Here is an 18,194-nt window from a genome sequence, read left to right as displayed (position 1 = left end):
ATCTAAATCAGGTTTGCCTGAGACTTGTGTGATTCATTCTGAGGCAAAATTCCATTCCAACTCTGAACCTGTAGAACCAGACAAGCTATATGCTTTCTAAATACACTGGTAGAGCAGGCATATGGTAGAGAAAAAAGCAGGAAAGGAAGGAGTGGCAGGTCCCAGACAAGTCTCAAACCTGACACATCTAATTCCATAAAAATCTTAAGGCTGATGTCTAGGCTTTGGCTTGATGCCCCACTTTGCATTACCCACATGACTCTGCAAAGTCCCTGACTCTGAAACCTAGAAGGAAACAGGGGGGGGGGCGTTGGCAGCTTTGGTAGGCTCTGAATTGCCTTCAGGGTAGAAAAAAGAAAAGCAAAGAATTTATCAGTTTATATTCATTTTGGAGCATCTCTACAGTTACATTGTTTAGGTTCCAAGAAGTCTGACACCATTCACTTTTTTTCCTGAGTTCTGTATCTCATGGAGTTTAAACTGGCAACGTGTTCACAAATTTGATGCCATGTCTATTCATGGCTGTTGCTAAGATGGCTGATTAACATTGTAGGGAAATGTCTGTAGGTAATGCTTGTCCAGTATGACTTTGGCATTCTTTTCACATCATTTCTATTTCCATATTCTTCTTTTGCCCCTTTCCATCTTTAGGTCTATCCATCAATCCATCCATCCATTTTCCTTCTGTTCGTTCTTACAGTCCTCATCTATTTGGGCATAGAAGACTCTGGGGTCCACATTAGGTCCTGAGGGGTAAGACTGCTTCATGATAGTGGGGACATCTGGGATCAAGACTGCATGGGCAGATGGCAAGGCAGCCTCTCCTTTGAAAAGGTAATAAATATGGATGCTTGCAAGGATAGGGTATTTTGAGATTGAGTAATATTTGGAATTAGAGCACTGGGCTGTTGCTTCAGAAGATACAGGGGGAAAAAGGCCTTCCTCCTTGTATTCTCATTCTCTGTGATGGAAATGCTGGGTCATCTCTCAAAGCCAGAAAAGCATGGACCTTTGACCTTCTTTGCTTTCTGGATCTCAAGATAACTGCTTAGTTCTTTCATGTTCCCTCTCCCACCATGAGGCAGACCTTGAGCACACAAGGTTTGTGCCAACAAAGGAACTCAGCATGCAGTTCTGATAAGCATTGTTCCAGTGATACAGGTGGCCAGCCCGTTGAGCTCATTAGCAGGTTCAGTTTACCTGACAATTCCCTTTGATGATAATGCTGTGCTCTTTTTGGACAAGCCCCAGAACTGTACCCCCCGAGGGAAATAGCTTGAATCCTATGTGCACAGCAGCCAGGCTTAGTTGGCTGTGGCCTAATACCTGCATGCCAGGCTGAAGGTTTGTTAGGTTGCCTGGAATTCTTCACATATTTCACTGTAGCTTTTAGAGAGGTTCAGTGTGGATGCTAATGTCCTCTGGATGCCATAGAGTCCAGAAGTTCTGCCAGAGTGCCTGGGGTATATGGTAGTGTGTACTGGCTTGCTTCCATACTGCTGCTGAGTTGGAAGTAGTTGGTGTGATATATAGTATTTACTACATTCTTTTGATTGTAGCATTTCAGCTTCTTTGCAGTTTCAAAAGGGGAGTTTGCTATCAGGCCACCTCATAGAGCTATTCATAGATCTGGCCTCCAGATGTTTTGAGTCAAATGTTGTTGCCCATTGTCCTGCTCTGAGGATTTAAAAGAGAACACCCCTCCCCCCAACAAAATACAGTTCATATGACTTGATTTTAAACAAAATGACAGTCTCTGCATGAGCGCTTTTTATTTGGAGAATGGAATCCTTTGTTCTAGGGGATGTCTAATTCTAGCCTTGTAACACCTAGGCTGCTTCATTTATTCATTGTTTTGCACACCTGTGTTGGGGGTGCTGCGAAACAGGCAGCAATATTCCTGCTCCTTGGGAGACTAGAGCAGAAAAAAGCTCGCCTTCTATATCTTTCTGAAACCCTTGGGAGTAAAGCCCCCAGCATGGGTGAAATGATGAGAAATGTTCACAGAGGAAGCATAAGTGTCCCCTCCCAGTAATTTTGCCACAGAATACAGTGGAGATATTCTTCATCCCATCCTGTGTCAGAGACCTAGTAATTGACTTCATAGTGGCATCAAACACCCTAGCCCCAGCATAGCTGCTCCTATCCCATATCCAACTCAGGCCTTTTGATTTTCTGTCATCCTTGCTAGCTAGATGGCTCCCTCCTGCCCACACCTCCCCTCTCTCTGCTCTGCTTTTCACTTTCCCTGCAGCCAGCATGGGAGTGGAGTTCTTTTGAGAAGTCAGTCTGCTGAGGACACATCCTGGTTCCCAGTACCCAGTGGTTTCATACCACCTGCAGAGCTCAGCTTGTATTCTTTATCAGGGCACCCCTGACTTTCTTCAGCAGCTTCCCTTCTAGGGCAGATCTCAAGTCTACCATGGGACTGGCTTGTCGAGTTGTTGTCTTCTCTTCCTCTGCTTTTTTGGAAGCCGTGCATTTGTTCCTGCCTACATTAAAACTAGTCCTTCCACCTAGAGTTGGGGCTTGTTTACCCCCATGGTCATGCCCTAGGCAACGAGCTTTGAGAACAGACTTCTTGAACTAGAGTTTAAAGACTAGCAGCATTGTAAGTATCCTGAGTAGGCACATTTTTTTTTTCTAGGAAGATTAATGCTTGACTCTAATTCTCAAAGCAATCCAGCTCCTAAAAAGAAACACCATCTCTGAGAGCTTATTATGCTCTGCATCCATTCTTGGCATGCAGTTCTTATCTCATAAAAAAATTGACATTCCCCACCCGTGCCTTTAAAGTTCATAGATGCAGCTGGTGATATAGGCAAAGGTTTGTTTGTTTATTTATTTATTTATTTTTGTTTCCTTTGATTCGAGACAGTGTTTCTCTGTGTAACAGCCATGGCTGCCCTGGACCTAGCTCTGTAGACCAGGCTGGACTTGAATTCACAGAGATCCGCCTGCCTCTGCCTTAGAGTGCTGGGATTAAAGGTGTGTACCATCACTGCCTGGCTCAAAGTTGCATTTATAACAGTTATATGTTTATGCCTAAAACAATCTAAGTGACTACGGACAATGTTCTTTTGCAGAAAAAGGTAATCAGTGCAGAACAGGGTGAGTGATAAAACCTGTTTAACGTTTCCTCCTAGAAGTCTGGTGCAGGCTCCAACTAACACAAACGGAAGAACTTCATCTTTATAGTATTTGAAAAGTTTACAATGAGATCCTAGTACCCAAGGGACTGTGACACTGCTGCCTTGGGATGTCTGGGGATAGCCAAGAACCATCCTGGGTCGCCTCCCCTGTGATGCCATTTCTAAAGAATGTTATTGTTCAGCCTCTTCCCTCTCCTTTGGCCACTGTGGTTTTCCTTTCCCATTTCGGCTGAATTCACTTCTTCCGTTGATTGTTACTATTTGTTTCTTTTTTCCTTGATCCTTCCTTAAAACCTCCCCTTTCAAATTTTAAACACCTCTTCCTGCCTCTTATCTTCTTCAGGAGTAAACTAAAAGACAAATTATTATAATATTGTATTATATTTTTAAGAGATTGGGTCAAAATTTGTTGCAGCATTTGGAAGTATGAAAAATAAAAGAGGCTGGTCAGTAACTTGCCTCATGCTTTCACCAAAATAATCATCATTAGAAATCCTCTTGTATATTATGTAAGGAACTCCTTAAGAGAATAAGCATGATAAAACAGCCATTGAAAAGCAGTGTGGGGGCAATTCTCATTATTCTAAAGTTATCTTTGAACCTTTCGGTTTTCAGTATGCAGGCTTAGGCTGGTCTCATCTGTATCTCTTCTGTTTTGTTTCCCAGAGCTCAATTTCTACCTAAGTGAAATGGGTATGGAGCCCAAAGCTTCCTGTGGACCAGACAAAGATCTAGCACCTCTCAAAATTGGTGTGATAATGAAAGAAAAATTCTCTTGTTTAGCTGAGCCTCAGCAGTCTGGCTGTAGAGATGGTTGTAAACCGGTCAGGGCCATAGTTGTAGGTGATTTCATGCCAATATAAATGCCTTAGCATTTATATGACTGGGCTCATCTATGTATATATCTGAGGGTTCTGAATCTATTGATTTGGTCAACTCTGGATTAAAAACCTTTTTACAAATTGCATTTGTAGTGAGTGCATATAGTAAACTATGTAGGATAACAACTACTTACATTGCATTTAGATATTATGCCCAGTAAATCATATAGGATAACAACTACTTATAGTTCTTTTACATCACATTAGATATTGTAAGCCACGTAGAGATGATTTAAAGTAAATGGGGGGAGTGTGGATAGGTTGTATACAAATGCTATATGTGCCATTTTGTTGTGAGGGACTGGAAGACACAAGTATTTTGGTACCCACGGGGATCTTGAAACCAACCCACTGTGGGTATCAAGAATGACTGTATTAAATACATCCTTGAAGTATTATTATTACTAAAAGAGGATGATTTTTACATCACATACACAAATGAAATACAAGCTTGCAACATACTATACACCATAAAACCCTTATGAAATGTTATACACTCCAATATTTTTAAGGGTTGTGTGTGTGTGTGTGTGTGTGTACATGCACAGCGGCGCACATGTGAGTGCAGGTTTCCCTGGAGGCTAGAATATGGCATTATATCTCCTGAAGATGGAATTATAAGTGAGTGTGAGCCACCCAACTTGGGTTTTGGGATGAGCACCAAACTTCGGCCCTCTCCAAGACCAGTATGTCTTCTTAACCACTGAGCCATCTCACCACGGGGACCTCTTTACTGTAGTTAATTGTTCCTTTTTGGGTTGTGACTATGGTGTGAGAACCCTATAGAGTTAACATGCTGAATGAAGACACTGGATCAGAAGTCAGGTACTGAGCTAATGTTTACAGATATTTTGAAGATATTCTGAAACTTAATTAATCAGAGAATTTGCAGATCAAATAGCCAGAGCGTATAACAGCTTTAAAGCAAAAGAGATGATGATAAATCTAGATTTCTCTGTTGTTTCTTTTTCCCTTCAGTGTTTTGTAGGAGTTTGAATGTTGAAATTCATTCTGACCACTGCAAATCACTCAATAGGAATCTCAGTGTTTGTATGTGTATTGTAAAAACGGCTTTTAGGGAGGGTATAGATTCCATTACATTCACCTGTTTTTGCATGGTTTGCTGAGCTTTATTTTTACAACTGTGACCGTTGTCACAACTGCATTTTAGAACACATACATGCTTCCCACTTTCTCCATGTTGCTTTTCTTGCCTCTGGTTCCTTTTAGAAAAAGGTATGTTTCAGTAGCCTGACGTTCCTGGGTGTCATCATTTCCTCACCTTTCCTGATGAATGAAGTGCAATGCCAGGGGATCTCTCTGGGGGTCATCTTCTTTGCTCTGAGGCTCAGGAAAGAATACTCACATGTGACCTCCAGAAGGTACCATGGGCTCCTCTGAACATTTATAGGTATTATAGGCTTAAGAGGAGCTTCAGGATGAAGGTTCACAACTAATTTGGAGAATAGCCTGTCATGTTTTCATATCTGCTCATGAGTATATTTATTCCCTTGAGACCAACACCAAATAAACACAACACCAAACCTGCAGTAGATAACAATTTTTGGGTGGCAGGCTGTATTCAGTGTTGATCAAGTCTGACTCATCCTGTATATGCAGCAGAGCACCTGCTAGGCATGCCCTAGAGTTCCACTGGGGTTGAGTCAGAGTTGGAGGAGATGCCAGTCTAGCCCTGAAGGCACCAATACTAGGGAAGATGTGACATGTAAATAGGCACATCATAGAATAGAGCAAATACTGAGGCCAGCCAAAGAAAGACGCTTCACTCAGGTGCCGAGTCTTGACAGGAGGAATCTACATCACAGCCTAGAAGGGGCATATGCATATGAACAGTATGTGAGTGAGTGGGAACTGAGGCAGAGAGAAAGAATAATCTGAGTTGGGAGGTAGTGTTGCTAGGGAAGCAGATGGACGACAAGCCAAAATGGAACCAAGAGTTCCCTGCGTGTTGTTTTATGATTTCTGAAACCTGATTCTTTTTTAATTCCGACTAGGGACTTGCAGAGGACAGGTTTTTAGGGGCCCCAACACCAGTCAGATGGTTTTCTGCTGCCATCAGTCATAAAAAAAAATAATTGTAGAAGTTAGGTGACACCCTAAAGCTGAGGTCTCCAGAATAGTATGTATAAGCCATCAGAGCCTGAACAGTTGCTTTTGGTGAGCTTAAGATGGGAAGAGCTCAATGTGTAAAGGACATGCTTGCTTTTAAGGAGTTCATACAAAAAGGAATGTAAAGCATCTAATTTACAGTTTTTATGGTCACAACATTTTAAAATGACGGTATTTTTCAGTACGTAAAGAATAAAATGTTTCAGTATAGTGAGCTAAGTAAAATATACGTTTGCAATTAGTTGAACCTACTTTTTAAAAATTAAGTGTGTGGCTTTCACTGTGTTACAGTACTGCCCTAGGGAAATAATTTTACCAACTAGGCTGAATTTTGCTTTTATTTCACCTTAGTTTTTATATCATTACAGCCAGGGGAACAAGACATTTTTATGTCATCTGTGGAATGTGAGCTTGATGGACTTACTGAGAAATTCTTTTCCTTGCTCCTGCTGGGTGACTGTGACTGGATTGGTTGGGCCTTCTCTGGGTGTGGTTTCCTTTGGGTGGTACACTGGCAGGTTGGTCTGAGGTCAACTTGCTTTTAAACTATGTTCCACTCATACAATATTATGCTGTTAAATCAGAATAATAATGACATTCTTCTAGTATTTACAGGAAAAAATAATACAGAAGGAAAATAAATCTTTATGGAGTATAGAAAAAGTTTCAGAAGCCTTGATATGAGCTTCTGTCTTTCTGCTTCATCAAGCGCACACACACCCCAAAAAGTGAAAGAAACTGAGGTAGAATTGAGTAATTTATCCAGGCTCAACAGCATTACTATATAGTTTTTCACCTTTCATTTTTTAAAAAGTTACCATTTTCTATGCCTGTAAGTCAATAAAATATGTATTGAGGGACCTTACATTCAGCCACGTGTTAGTTGATGGCATATCCCAGATCTTCTCATTTCCATCATACTCGTGCCTGAACCCGTTTGAGAACCAATTGAATAGGATAGCTGTGGAAGCTGGTCTGGGAAGTTTGGACTTTTTTCTAAATGCCTTATCTACTGATTTGTCTTAGGACAATTTATTCTTTGCTGGAGGATAGAACGTCTTGCCAAGATCTTGCCTCTAGATTGTCTTCTCTTGGTACTTCCTTTCTTATGGACAGACATGCATTTAGGAAGCCGTGTAATGTGTCTGAAGTTGGCTTAGTCAGTTGCGAATCAGAAAAAAAGGATACAGGAAGTCTTCACTGATATTTTACCTGGCTCTGGTAGTCTTTTTTTTCCCACTATGGAACACATCAACCTAAAAACAGAGATGTCCAAAGAAGAAGTCATCCTGGTCTCTGGAGTCCCACTTTTCTTACCATCTGCCGCTCCCCACCCCCAAGGTTTGTTTTCCTGAAATCAGTTGAGATGGTTCATCATATAACTCCCAGCTAAGAAAGATGAGTCCCAAGGAATAGCATCCCTTCATTCAAGAAATTTATGGACTAATAGAAAATATTGAAAAGTGAGAAGTATTGGCCATGATAGAAATATAAAAACTGATGTTTCTTAGTCTTCTAATTTCAGTTGCTTAATGAAATAGATGTTTCTTGCTCATGTTAGCTCAGTATGAATGGTGAAGGGGTTTCTAAACCTGTGATCCTCATCCAGGCTTCTTCCATGGTGTGACTCACCAATCTTTTGGACATTTTCTGCTATCTACCTACTCCTTTGCTTTTGGCCAACAGAAAAAGGAAGAGAGATGGCATGGGGATTATGCCAAAAACTTATGTTGCAGGCCCAGAATACATGAATTCCCCTCACATTTCTTTGATTAAAGCCCAACCACGTAGCCCAACCCAGGCAAAAGAGACTGGGAAGTGTGGCTTTTCTATGTTCTCAAGAAATGCATATCATGGTTTGGTTTCTTTCCTATTATTTTGAGTAACAAGTACTCAGATACTCACAGCCTTTAAATATTAGCTCAGTTGTTGGAGCAGTACCATTTTCTTTGTATTGTTTTTTTGAGGCAGGGTTTCTCTGTTTAACAGCCCTAGCTGTCCTGAAACTAGCTCTTGTAGACCAGGCTGGCCTTGAGCTCACAGAAATCTGCCTGCTTGCCTCCCGAGTGCTGGCATTAAAGGCATGCACCACCACCACCCAGCCAGAGCAGTACCATTTTAATGACTGTTGAAAAAAGCACTTGACACACTTCCCAATGGGATTTTGTGACATGAGGGTTTTTTAAATTATTACCTTTACCTTTTTAATTTTTTTACTTTTTAATTGATTTTTATTGAGTTCTACATTTTCTCTGCTCCCATCCCTGCCTCTCCCCTCCCCTTCAACCCTCTCCCAAGATCGCCATGCTCCCAATTTACTCAGGAGATCTTGTTTTTCTCTACTTCCCATGTAGATTAGATCTATGTATGTCTCTCTTAGTGCCCTCATTGTTGTCTAGGTTACTGCTGCTGGATTGTTGCACTTGGGAAATCTGTATCCTACAGAACATGACAGTGTATGGCTTTGCAGGTAGGGGTGCAGCAAACATATATACCTGATGGGAGGTACTTGTGGGTGGTGTATGATATGGAGTATTATCACAGCTTCTTTTTTTATTGAAAATTTCCATCTCCTCCCCTCCCCCCACTCCTCCCGGGTCCAGGAAGGTGAGCATCTAAACAGACTAGGCTCCCACAAAGCCCATCCATGCAGTAGAATGAAAAACGAGTGTCATTGTCCTTGGCTTCTCAGTCAGCCTCCACCATCAGCCATATTCAGAGAGTCCGGTTTGATCACATGCTCCATCAGTCCCAGTCCAACTGGCCTTGGTAATCTCCCATTAGATCAGTCACACAGTCTTGGTGGGTGGACGCACCCCTCGCGGTCCTGACTTCCTTGCTCATGTTTTCCCTCCTTCTGCTCCTCATTTGGACCTTGGGAGCTCAGTCCAGTGTTCCAATGTGGGTCTCTGTCTCTATCTCCATCCATTGCCAGATGAAGGTTCTTCTTATTTAGCTTCTCTAGGATCATGAATTATCACAGCTTCTTTCCACCAAAGCAGTGAAATAGATCTGATGACGTGCCTTTTGTTTGTCAGAAGCCATTTAGGCTGGGGGTCTCTTGAAATTGTGCTAGTGAAATGTTTGTGCAGAGGAGCATGCTGCGTCCAATTATCTGTTCTCATTTGTTTTTACTGGGTTATTGCCACTTATGAAAAGCTGTGCACAATTCCTTACCCTGAGGGAAGATCCAGGAGCCATTTGCTCTTCAGATTAGTCCATTAGTTTATTCATGTACCCTGACAGTTTTGTGTTAGTGACAATGAAAAGATTAACTGTGTTTACTTTTAAAAATTCTTTTTTTTTAGTCTTTTGAGTTTTTTTAAAATTTATTTATTTATTAAAGATTTCTGTCTCTTCCCCACCACCGCCTCCCATTTCCCTCCCCCTCCCCCAATTAAGTCCCCCTCCAGCCCGAAAAGCAATCAGGGTTCCCTGTCCTGTGGGAAGTCCAAGGAACCCCCACCTCCATCCAGGTCTAGTAAGTTGAGCATCCAAACTGCCTAGGCTCCCACAAAGAAGACTTCATCTTTTTATGGAGGATTCACAATTTTCATTTAGGAATGAGCAGATCTAAGGATCTGTAGCTGACTGGGACCCTCACATTTCTTTAAGGCCTTGCATGCCAGTTGCAATGGTTAGACTGAATTCTGAGTAAAATTACTCCTCACCTTAAATTCTAGACTTGGAACTTGATAATAAGTGCCAATTCTATTTTTATTCATATTTTCAATAAACATTTGAGTCTAAAACATGCATTTAAACGAGTATTACAAATGGCTTTTCAGAACTAACATGTCAGGTTTGTGCCATGGTACCTGCTATATAAAACTGATAGACAGGGATGGCAAGATGCCTTAGCAGGTCCCAAGTCTGAACAACTAAACTTGATCTGTCAAGTCCTATATAGTGGAAGGGGAGAACTCCTATAAACTGTCCTCTGACCTCCATGCATTCTTTGTGGCACATGGATGCTCATATACATATGTGCACAAACACACAATAAATAAATGTAATAAAAATTGGTAGACATCAAAGAATCTTTCTAAAGAAGCATTGCAGCTTCCTTTTGGGGACAATTTCCCCAGAAATCTGCTGCTTGCTGCTTGCTGCTGAGTGAGAGAGACCCTTGGCTCTGGAGTATAAATGTTATGCCACCAAAACTTGGAGAAAAAACTAGAACAGCACACACAGTTGAATTCACCACATAAGTAACCACAAACAGACTGTGTCCAAGTTCCGGTGGACATCGAAATATACTGGGAGCCAGGCATTTTAGAAAAGGTGAAGGAAGTCATTATAATTTCTTGGGTATTGGTTTGGCACTGAAATTGAGATTAATGGTGTCCTCTCTGAATAGCGTATTAAAAACAAGCATGCGTTGGAAATATAAAGATGACTTTGTTCCAGGAGACTGGAAAGAGTAGTTCAAGGGCAAGGGATTATTCTCTGGCCTCCTGATAACAAAAATGTGTACAGAATCAGTGCTTTGCTCTCTACCCCCACTTCCTGCTACTGGCCTCTACTTTTCTATAATTTGATATGATTAGTATGGAATAGGCTCGTCCCTTGAGCCCAGCCTGGCTGGAAAGGAGAGTGTAGGCTTCTAGGCTTACTCCCTCAGGCCCTGCTGCATTCTCAGTTGCTGCCTTATAATGGGCATAGCAATGGCTGTGAAGATGTCCATGCCCTAATACCTGTAGCCTGTGAGTGTATTGTTTTATGTGCCAGAAGGGACTTTACAAATGTGACTCAGTGAGAGATATTTTGATGGGGTGGTTTTCCTGGTGGGTCCCATTTCATAACAAAGTTCCTTGTTAATGGGAAAGAAAAGCAGAAAAGAGAGTGGGCCGTCCCAGCAATGATTCTTTGAAAATAGGAGTAGGGGGAGCACAAACTACAGCTGCAGGAGCAGGAAAAGGCAAGGCAGCAGCTCCCCCCAGTAGATATATTCATTCTGTGCCTTTGTAGACTTCATGTGGCTGAAGACAGCTATGAATGCAGCCCAATGCAAAATGATAAACTTAGGACATTATGAGATTCTCATGGTTTATTTATTCACTCTTGTAATTTAATTACATTGTTTAAGAGCTTGAACTTGATAGATGACAATTGCAATATCAAAAGGCTGGACATGCTCTCAAGACTTCAAAAAAGTAAAGCAGACCTGCGTAACCATGTTAGGTATCTTCAAACCTCTGAGAATGGTCAGAGAACAATGGGCCAACCAGCTGAGACTGAAGCCTTCTAAACTGTGAGAGAAGAAACGTGTGACTGAAACAACCATGTTGGTTGTAACAAAAAAGAAAGCAACCCAGTCTGAAGCAAGTGCTGGTGAAGTGAGATGGCCTAAAGGGTCTAAGTGCCTGCTGGTCTCCAAGCTGCCACCAAAGAGGCCACAGTCAGCCAACATGACCCCATGAGGTTCATCTGGTTATCCTCAGTGTAAATATTAAGAAACACAGGCTAGGGATATAGCTGAGTAGTAGTATACTTTCCTTTTACTGGAAGGTTTTAGGTTGTAGGTTCAGTAGCTCAGTAGAAGGGGGAGAGGGTTAGGAAATTGAGGCTCAGGGTAAAGTGGAGTGACTCATTCAAGGTTTAATTCATGACAGTACACAGTCCTTTCTGAACTGGCACTTAGACAGCTGAACAGGATGCGGCAGACAAAGCAAAAAGAAATCAAAGTCTAGGTTTCCACGGCCCTCTCAGTTCATACTGCTCTGCTCTTTAAGAATGTCCGGCAGAACATAGTCTCTCTCACTTAGTAGAGACCAAGAGGTAGGATTTGCTCAGGGAAGAATCTGCGATGGCAAGATCTCTGAGTGGTGGCTCAGGACAAAGAAAGTGGCTCCTTTGTTTTTAGTTTCTAGTATATTCTGAAATTTCCACATTCTGAAATGTTGTTCAGCTCGTGCCACTGTTGGACCTTCTTGCCTGTTCCCTCAGGGTAAAGTATGCTCAGGCCAGATGGACTTATTCTGAGCTCTGGAGGACATGTATTAAAAATATCTCCAGAGGGTGGTGAAAGACTTTACCTCTTTGGCTGGTGAGAAGCTAAGGTGATGGCTCAGCTCTTTGGTGGTATATAACAAGTGTTTAATAAAAGTGCTTGCCCATTATTTACCGTAAACAGCACACCATAGCGATATGCTTTAATAGTTAACTGGAAAAGCCTGGTAAATAAATTGTGGTCTGCTACATAGAATGAAAGATTTCAGATCTTGGAAGTAATATTAAGAGAGCTGAAAGACATAAATATCCAACTTAAAAAAATCAGTTTATGAAACTGTATGTAGTATGATATTATTTGTGTGAAAGGTAAGAAAAATAGGGAAGGGGAGCAAGGTAATATGTGAATCTAGGACTTTTGGATCATGAGTGATTTTGTTCCTGATCTTTAGATTTTACTATCTGGTTTTGTGTACTGAATTTAAGATATAGGGTAGAAAAATTTTCTAAAGTCCAATATTACCCCACCATTTAGATAGACAATGTTTTATCTGTCCATTCGTTGAGGTCTGCTAGTTATTTCCATCTTTGTGCTATTAAAAATAAGTTTTTATCTGGGCTGTGTTGGTGCACACCTTTAATCCCAGGCATAGTCAGACAAATAGTTTTGACTTCAAGGCCAGTCTGGTCTACAGAGTGAATTGCAGGACAGTCTGGGCTGCTAAATAGAGAAATCCTATCTCAAACAATTAAAAAGTAAAAAGGAAGAAAGAATGAAATGTTAAAAAATTAAGTAAAAACGGTAAGATATTTGTATGTAGTATGTGATCATGACTATGTCTATGAATAGGTTTTCTAAACTTTCTATAGTGGAAACGAAAGCATCCCCTTGTCTGCGTGAGAACTGTGGGTGGAGTAGGTGGGAATAATCTAGCATCCTGTTTTGGGGGTGGTGAAAGTTGAAGAGACTGGACAGGCTCTCTGTCAGCAAAGATGGAACCTTGGGAAACAGTATGCTGTTGCTTGACTTGATCGTTTCTTCCTCCCCTTCTCAGACAAGCTGACTCCTATTTGATGTCCTTTGCCTGTTCATGGCCTTACCCAGACACCAGCAATTGCCCTGCTGGGTAGTTTAATAGGAGGCTTTTAACTTTTTTCAGTGGGAAAAAAAGCTCTTCAAAGTTAAAGCCTTAAACATGCTTTTGTAAGAAGACAAAATTGAATTGCTTATTTATTTGCTCAAAGAGTATTATCTAATCTTTTTCCATAGATTAGAAAGGATTCCAAGACCAGAGCTGACAAACTGCCCAAACCAGCTAATCTACTGGCCTTGCTGATTCCAGAATGTTCTACTTGGGGCCCGCCTGAGTGCCTCCCTTGCTAGCAAACCCACTTATCTCCATTTTAAACATTCGGATCTGCCTGACCTGGGGAGGTGGGTGGGAGTGGTGAAAAACACAGAGAGCCAGCCTGATTTTACTTCTCTTCAAAGGGCATGTGGGGGACTCCTACCAGGGCTGGCTGAAACACAGCACAGAAACCAACCTTAGAACAAAAGTGCTTTTTCTTTTTAGTTTTGCCTTTTTTGTTGTTAGTTTATTTGTTTAATGCTTTTTTATTTTTTGAGGTTATAATATAATTACATCATTTCCCCCTTCCTTTTCCTTTCTCTGAACTCCCCATTTGCCACCTCCCTTTACTCTTGAATTTGTGGCCTCGTTTTCTTTAGTTGCTGTTATTGTTGCTGTTTGTGGTTGTTGTTGTTAGTAGTGGTTGTGGTGGTGGTCTTGGTGATGGTGATATGTGTGTGTGTGTGTGTGTGTGTGTGAGAGAGAGAGAGAGAGAGAGAGAGAGAGAGAGAGAGAGAGAGAGAGAGAATGTGTGTCATTCATTCCTGAAAATAAAAATACAGCCTGTTCAGTCAATGTAATGTTACTTGTATGTATGTTTTCAGGGTTGATCATTTGGTATTGCATAACCAATTGGTGTGTTCTTGGTTCATTTTTCAGACAGGGCCTTATTATGTAGCACAGCCTGGCCTCAAACAAATTTGTGATCTTCTTGCCTCAGTCTCTCCAGTACAGAGAATATGGCCATGTGCCACCATGCGTTACTTTGTTCTCCCCTTCATTGAGTCATTCAAAATCAAGTCAATTACTTTTATTGGTTAATGTGTTTCATAGAAAAAATGTACGAAATGGGTAATAGTTGTAAAAAAATGAAATGTACTTTTCTATACATTATTATTTTATATAATTTTAATTGTATGCCCAGCATTTGTACCAGTAAAAGTAAATATAATGAAAATTAATAACATTTTCAAAGTAGAAATATTCCCCTTAGAGATAATGTAATCACAGTATTAGAAGTCCTATCTCCTTGGTTGTATTAAAAAACAGCATTTGTAGTAAAAAAAAAATTAAGTATAAATAAACAAAGTCAAAGACAAATAAAACTAGGCATAAATAAACTCATGATACTCTTCATGGATGTCCATCACTGGATAGTACTGTCACATAGGAAGGAGTGTCTTGGAGAACCTGAGACATTTAGACCTTTTGTTTTGTTTTGTTTTTCAACAAAGGGTTCATTTGGGTCTCTCTGTGAGTTCGAGGCCAGCCTGGTCTACAAGAGCTAGTTCCAAGACAGGAACCAAAAGCTACAGAGAAACCCTGTCTCGAAAAATCCAAAACCAAAAACAAAAGTTTTTTTTTTTTTGATGTCTTCAGATTTGGTGTTTTGAAGTTTGCTCTTTTTAATTTCTATGTCTCCTTTCCCTTGCTGATAAACCATGTTTCTTTCTGGTTCTTATTCTACTTTTTCCTTCCCTGCTTCCATTTGGTATGTAAGTATGGAAAAAGTGGAAGACTTCATGGCCTTGGGGGAGGTTGGAAGGAAGGATCTCCAGTCCAGAAGTGAAAAGGATGTAAATAAGTCAACTTCTGCCTTATCTTCTTCACGTAGTCTTTGACCTATTTCTAACTTTTTTGTTCGGTTCCATATAATCTCTCCTCTTCTTTTTGGATTCGGCTGAGTCCGGATGTTATTTAAAAGTTTAGCCTTTCCACATACTGAGCAATTTCCATTTTTCTTTTAATTGCATAAGGTTCATACAAGCTATCTGCTAGTATTAACAGTTTCATTTTTCCATCTTAATATTTTGATAAAAAAACACAATCGCAACAGATTTTTAAATGAAATATTAGACAAGTTGTTGTGCACCTTTTGGCTTCTCCTTCTGGTTCACACTGCCTTGTGCTGAGAAGAGTTTCTGTGCATCTTTCTACACACAATAGCTTAAAAACCATATAGGAAGATGTTAAAAAAATTGCACACATGGTACCAGGCACACCTGAAAACTCCTGAATTCTCTAACCTGAACTTTGGTATGCATCTTGGGCTCATTGGGAAATACAAGAAAAGGAATCTGACTGTGAAGGGTGGCCTAGCATTTGGAGTAATTTAGATGAAAAGGACTGATTTTTCTGGGACTGGAGACATGGATATTATTGTAGCTGAGATTCTCAGCGAGGATAGGAAGGACTGTCTCAGGGGAAAACAAATGTGTCTTGGGCTGCCTGCTGGTTTCAAAGGCCACCTTCCTTTACAAGATTTTTGCTTGGCTCTGACGGAATGAGGAGGCTAAACAGTTAAGCACATGCCTATGGAAGATGTATAGAAATGCAGTAAATATGGCTCTGAGTCCTGTTTCATTCCTAATGGGCCCAATGGGGCAAAAACGGAAGTTGCTTCCAAGGCAGAAGGGGTTTGGGAGTTGGACAAATTCTTGCTAATGATTTATGAGGGAAGAAGCTGATCTTTTCAGGGCACTAATGGGAGAGTAGCTTTAATCATGGGCCTGGGAAAGACTGAGGACAAGGTGGTAGACTGGAGTGTGAATGGTTTTTGCAGGGGTGGGTGGGTAGGAAGGAATCATTCAGACAGAGTCTACCTGGAATAGAAGTTGTGTTTGTATAGTGATTGAAGTAAAAAAGAGCTAAATGCTTTGTATGGGCTTGTCTTGGGTAGGACTATAACAGCAGGCCAGGTCCTAGAAAACTCAATGCTGTGTACTTTTATTTGTGTGTGTGTGTGTGTGTGTGTGTGTGTGTGTGTGTGTGTGTGTGTGTGTTGGGAATGGAACTCAGGTTCTTATTCTTGTTAGAGAAACACTCTATTGCTAAGCTGTACCTGGAGCCCAGTAGTGTGCATTTTTGTACAGAGTCACTACATTTGAGGGAGAGTCTGTGTCTTTATGCCAAGTGAGGTTTGATAGTTGGCAAGACAAGAGATCATGACATTTGTTCAGGATGGAAACTGATATCTTGCTTTTGATGCTGGGTGTTTCCCAATCAAATCTAAGGTCTGTCACAGGTGGTTCTCAATCTCATCCTAACATGTCAGGAAACATGCTCTTTAGCTAACAACAGCCAAAATAACTGTTTCAAATCCCAGACAGTGACCAACAGCAATATCCTCATCAGACACGTGATCAGATTCTGAAGCTGTATAACTCATGTGACATGATATATTTATTCTTCATGTAGTGTTAGCCACAAACACCTTTTTGGCAGAAAAACATCATTTTGATGTTTGTACAGTAAAGACATGATGAAGTAACATAGGCATCTTTGGAATGTGGTTAGTGGTTTTTCTCGAAGCCAATGGTCTGGGAAAATGTGGTGGGTGCTATGGCTTTTGAGACCACCTTTAAGAACTTCATCACTTTTCTGTGGTTGAAGAGGCCTTGCTCTTGACATTAACTGAACTCCAAGAGGTGTAACTCCTCTTTCGCTTGCATTGAAAGCAAGCATGTATGATTGTAAGAATTAATGTTTGACATAGAAAGGAAGTGGAATCAGGAAACATGCCAAGATGAAATTCATCAAAATGGCCGAAGTACCACTCAGTTTCCTCCAGGAGCAAAGAGTATGGAATTGTTATTTGAATAACTTGATTTTCTTTATAAAAAAATAGAAAGGTAGGATTTTATAATTTTCCCAACAATTCTGAAGTCTAAAGTAAGTGGATTAGGCTCAGCCATGGTGTAGAGGTATGTTTCCCACTTGCATATGTTGATTAAATCATATCCTATGTGTAAATAATCTTAGGACTTATCTGTCTTTGTGTATGGTTCTCTAGGCTTAAATATGAATATTTACTATGTTGGGATGGCAGTGATGTACTCAGGATTCAATTTGTGTTAAGGTAGAACTATTTTTGCTATGATCTGTTCCCATCGTTCACAAAATTCTGCCACTGCTGGTTTAACATGGAAGTATACCATCACACTTTTCCCCCTGGAAGTGAATCCTGTTTCAGATATGTGTTGTGGAATAGAACAGGGAAGTGTGCAATAGGTTGGACTCTTACTGTGCTTATTCTTCCTCCTCATTCTCTTCCTCTTTAATGTACCATGTTTGGGAGGCTATCCACAGACTATTTTATCTTTTATATATTTCTATTTTAGTATTGGCCATAGCTTCTTGAAATCACATGTTTAAAATGAAGATTAAAAGAACATTGAAATCCGTGTTGCTGTGATAGTGTTTTACCAACTTTTCAACCATCCTAGAAGAGATAGCTTTGTTGTCCAGCCAGTTTTGGGAAATCTCACGGGATTGGCTACAGTTTCAATGTCTTCAGTTTTCTGCAGCCAGGGACTTGAACAGAAGAAGTGGGAGGATTGAGCTTGTGAAATTTAGATTGTCAGATTCCCATGCATGCCAGTCAGTGTGCATTTATAGAGACAACCAAAGAGATAGCTGCCCAGACTCAGACAATTATAGGTGTGTCCTGTTTTATACAACAGCTGCTGCCCTCAAACCGGCTTGTCAATCAACATGATCATGAGAGTGGGGGAGGGAAGAGACTCTGATTAAAGAAATCCATGGTACACCCTTTACTTTCTCTATCTCCTGGTAAGCCGAGGATCTCTTAATCATATATTCTTTAAGGTGATGTTTGTAGGCATTGTTATTTGGCTGTATTTCTCTAGGAAAAGAAAAAAAAACCCTTTGAAATCTTTGATCCCTACTGTATAAGGAATGCAGAAAGTACTCACAAGGCATCTCACTAT

General features: G+C 40.7%; 1 protein-coding gene across 1 annotated transcript in view; it reads left to right on the top strand.

Annotated features, from left to right (window-relative positions):
* Wwc3 (WWC family member 3) overlaps window positions 1-18,194 on the top strand; it is a 107,541-nt gene that overhangs the window by 22,580 nt on the left and 66,767 nt on the right. The gene's annotated exons all lie outside the window — the stretch shown is intronic.

The sequence above is a fragment of the Microtus pennsylvanicus genome, chromosome X, assembly GCF_037038515.1.
Source record: "Microtus pennsylvanicus isolate mMicPen1 chromosome X, mMicPen1.hap1, whole genome shotgun sequence".
In the NCBI taxonomy this organism is placed as follows: domain Eukaryota; kingdom Metazoa; phylum Chordata; class Mammalia; order Rodentia; family Cricetidae; genus Microtus; species Microtus pennsylvanicus.
Note: the sequence above shows the minus strand (reverse complement) of the source record. Positions and strands in the feature narration are given on the sequence as shown.